This window comes from Palaemon carinicauda, chromosome 45 (genome assembly GCF_036898095.1).
Source record: "Palaemon carinicauda isolate YSFRI2023 chromosome 45, ASM3689809v2, whole genome shotgun sequence".
NCBI lineage: Eukaryota > Metazoa > Arthropoda > Malacostraca > Decapoda > Palaemonidae > Palaemon > Palaemon carinicauda.
The window spans coordinates 9,395,146-9,400,145 of NC_090769.1; positions in this window are offsets into that span (position 1 = coordinate 9,395,146).

The following is a 5,000-nucleotide window of genomic DNA, read 5'->3' on the forward strand; positions in this document are numbered from 1 at the left end:
TGATCTGTATAATATAGGAGAATATTAACAAGTGAGATTCGCATGGAATTCTACGGTAAATACATTACGCTTTTAACATTACAGGGACATGAGACCAAATCAGGTTTAAACATTTATATATTACGATTCCCAACGAAGTTTTTTCTTATCCTTTTTATATCTAGGAATCATATTGTATGTTTATTGAACTTCCAAATACTATTACTTAATATCTTTATCGTAGTACGGGTAATTCGTATTGTTTACAATTTGCATGTATTGAACAAGTCAGAAGATAAAATCAATTTGTACTGGAATCATCATATAGACATACATATGGAGAAGGAATACTAAGCGAAAATAGAATCATTATACCATATGTAATATTTTTGACTGATTGGTTTATGTCAAAATGGCACCAATGATTAACGTCCATCTCGTTCTCTAAAACGATGTGAAATTTAACTGTAATTAGAATAAATCCCAGTTTACTTTCGAAAAAAAATATTTTCAGTTTTGAAATAAAGAGAGAATTATTGAAAACTGTTTTTGATCTCAAAAGTTGAAAACTTTATTTTTACCCGTAAAAAACTAAAACCAAAGTGAATTTAAAAATACCTTAGGAAAAAAAAAAAAACGATGACCACTGATGTTGCCAACTAATTCCGCGATTTGGTTCCGCAAAACAATCACGTCGGTTCCATTTTGAAAAACAAAATCACTTGCCAGTCAGTCAATCAGACCTTTCAAAAGAAAAAGCCTGCTGGCTGGAACCGGTAGATGATAGCTATTGGCTACCTGCTCCCTCCCTTTACAACCCCTCCTTCAAAGCCTCATCTCCTCCCACCCGAGGAACTCCTCCTCCCCCTTCTTCTTCTTCTTCTTTTTCTTCTTCTTCTTCTTCTTCTTCTTCTTCTTATCTCTTCAAATCAAGAAGAAGGATCTTCTAAAATCTCATTCACTCGGATTGGATCACGTTGCATGACGCCCAGTAAGGCGTCGTGAGGTAATTTCTCCAGTTTTGGGACTCCTCAAAAAAAGTGGATAGGAAGGGTAGGTATGGGCAGGGAGAGGAGATCTGACAGGGGTCTCTGTGTGTGTGTGTGTGTGTGTATGTGTGTGGGTGGCTGGGTGGGTAGGTCAGTAGGTAAATGAATGGAGGGGGGAGAGAAGTGTGAGGGGGGAGAATAGCTGGAGTGGGAGTGTTTGTGGGTTACGGGAGAGTAGCTAGCTGGGCGTAGAGGAGCGGCGGAGTCAGGAAACCGAACAATTTCTCGCTTTGTTGTGAAACTTCGGAACGAGTCGTGGAATCTGGATTTATGAGCTTAGCTTCGCTATTCTTTCCCCACACAATCCTAATTCCAGAGACGATTTTATTTCGCTCCTTTTTCCCGAAAAGAAAAATCCCTTGTTTTTGGAATTCTATCTTCAGTTCGCTGTCTATATCCTTTCCCTTGAAGAAGGCCACGAACCAGTTCAAATACATGTATATTATCAGTTAGTGTAACAAAACGGTTATTGATATCTTGATAAAATGATTCTCATTTGTTGAGAAATTCATTAAAGAAAGAATGCCTGTTAGAAATAACATTAAACTATCGTCAACGAAATCATAGCACTGAAGCAGTTTTATTAACCTTATGAAGATTTCGTAAGAATTTTAACAATGTACAAAAAATTCCAAAAAATACACGCAGAAGGAGTGCTGATAATATATTATACAGATAAACAGTGATAAAGTCAGAATAGAGAAATGTTTATTCAAATTGTGTAATGATTCATCACAATGCAATAAAATATACATGGCCTTATAATGACATTATGGAATCTATTGTAAACTCTAGTACGGAGGAAATAAAGCAAGGCCAGAATAAAAACGATATTTTGTGTTTATGAGACAAAATGTAATTATATATATAAGAATATCTCATTCGATTTCATGAAAGATGAAGTAGGTGGAAAGTGATAAGTTAAAGCGAAGAACGTAATTGAAATATCAATTATAAACATAACAGTGAAAAGGGTAACGAAAAATACCACTAGTTATTAATTCATCACACGCATAAAATAGGTAATGAAGTCACTATGAAGTATACTTCCAAATTAATGCTCAAGCGAGGTGAACAATTTATATACAATATTCTCTCTCTCAATTCCTCTCCTATCATGATTTTCATTTCAGCTTTACTTCATCAGCAAAATATTTTCCTTTTACTACTACTTATCCATCTGCCAACTACCAACGTTTACTAACTCTCTCCTTTTCTTCTAATGTACCTGATAATTTCTTCAATCTAAACCATCACCTCCTTTCAATAATAATAATAACAATAATAATAATAATAATAATAATAATAATAATAATAATAATAATAATTATTATTATTATTATTATTATTATTATTATTATTATTATTATTACTTGCTAAGCCACAATCCCAGTTGGAAAATCACAATGCTATAAGCCCAGGCTCCCCAACGGGGAAAATAGTCCAGTGAGGAAAGGAAACAAGGAAAAATAAAATATTCCAAGAACAGTAACACCCTTAAAATGAAAATTTCCTATATAAACTATAAAAACTTTCCTTGATCTAATTATTCACTTAATCTATTACTATCTATTATCCCATCCTTCAATATCGAAATCCCATCAACTCGAAAAACTACTTTCCTATTCATTTTTTACCACCTGATGTTTACAGTTTATCTTTCCCTTCTGTAATCCTTCACTCCTTTCATTTCTTGTGTTCTCCCTCTCTTTCATTCTTGTCTTCTCCCTCTTTTCCCGTGAAATAAAGACGAGAAAGACTCCTCCTCGTTTCATAGAACAAAGCGATCGTAAAAAGACCCACATGGCAAAAATTCTTGCTGCAGCAGCAATTATTATTATTATTACTATTAATATTACTATTATTATTATTATTATTATCTGCCAAGCCACAACCCCAGTTGGAAAAGCAAGATGCTATAAGCCCAAGGGCTCCAACACGGAGGAGCGAAAACATGAAAAAATAAAATATTTCAGGAACAGCAATAACACCAAAATAAATATTTCCTATATAAATTATAAAAAAAAATTAACAAAACCAGAGGAAGAGAAATAAGATAGAACAGTGTGGCTGAGTGTACCCTCAAGCAAGAAAAGGAAAATAATTCGGATTCTAGATCACAAATACAGATGTTCTTTGCTTTAACTAAGACTTGGGGGGGGGGGGAGGTCAAGAGTGCGAGCCAGGTCAGATGGGAGATCAATGATATTCGGGAGTCAAGTATTAGTTCCGTGTTTATGTAATAAAGAAAACACACCTTGTATGGCTTACTACTTAACAAGAACTGCGGACTTTATGGTATATATTGATTTATGAATTTCCAGAATTCTAAAAATAGTCATCTGGGGTTCATGACGCTCATTCAGTTCCGTGCTGTTAAGATTTACTTCCGGTCATCCGCTACCTTTTTCCAGCATCTGTAAGTCACTTTGAACCGAAAATGAATATAGAAAAATGCTCAAGATATTTCTCAAAAAAAAAGAAAAAAAAAAGAAAAAAAAAAAGACCGGCAACAATAATATCTTCTTACTTTGAAGTGATACAACATGAATGTCATGTGAGTGTAGTAAAAAAACAAATTGAAGAAGATAAAAGTGTAATCCTAATAAAAATCACGTCCAAACAATTCCAACTTTTTTTTCGCCGAGACGATTTAGAAATGCAGATTATTCCCCGTTTCCCCAATTAGTATGTTTTAAAACAACACTGAAAGTCAGAATCGTAAAATAAGCCATTATCGCTGGAACTGTTGCGTTTTCCCCTAACAACCTCGCAGCCCAAATCTCGGGCCCAGCTCGCGAAGAACCGTGTTCGCATTTAATGGCTAGAACCAATCTTGTTACAGAATTGTTTATATCTTGATTTGAGATAAATACCATACAACATGATAGTAAACGTGTTAGTTACACCTCATGATGTATTTCTACAAGAAAGTATTTTCAGCAAAATTCGTATATTGCCATAAACCAAATAGAACGAAGCCAAGCCTCGTCCACTACAAGGGGATCGGACGAAAGCGAAGTCTTGTAATCCAAACTCGACAGGGGAAAATCCCCAGCATTATTCGACTTATCTTGAGCGCGATGGGGTCTAGGGGAAATTTACATAATTACCTGGTCTTGTGTCTCGTCCTTGATTGCATACTAAATACCTCTTCTAACAGTGGCTGAATGGTTATTAAGAGACTTCTCTATAATTACTGCTGGGACCAATTAACCGAAGAAAATAAAAATACACATAAACGAAGAAGATGCAGGAAGATGGGCTCTGGGTGGGGGTGGGAGGAGATTTAGCCTTCTTTATGGAACGCCATGGAAATAGGGGGGAAGTGGAACGCTTTAGGGAAGGGTCTGCTTACGTGGGAGAGCGATCACACTACAAGATACAGACCGAGGGAAGAACAGAATACAGTCCCAATGCAGAAACATGCGGGGAATGACTTATTAACTGTACAAACCATGTGTCACACGATCGTACACAGTAACGACATTTCATTTTTTGTATGTACTATGCTTGTATCTTCGCTCTCCCCTCGCACTGATAAGAACCTGAAATAACATGTCTGTTTTTCTCATCGTTAACTGTTAACCGGTGAGCTTTTCGGTTGAACATGAAATTGCCTGTTATGTTTTGTATGCCCTTTTTGCCTGAGGTTTATGTATATATAAACGAGCGTTCTGTAATAAAGTTTACTCAGTTGCTTTCATCCTGCCTTTGAGTCACAACCTTCTCTCGGACCGTCACATAACCATAAGAGAAACTACATAAATAACTTGCATCAAATCTGTTTACGGTTAAGAAGAAACTCACTTTGTAACTTTGATGCCAAAATTGTAAATTTTTTTCAGTATTTCAAAAGTTTTATATTATAATATATCATAATCTATGCCACATGCATTCTGAAAGACGTAAAAGCAATAAACACAAGAAAACAAGGTCACGCTTTTCTAAGAGCTTGATAATAGATCGCAT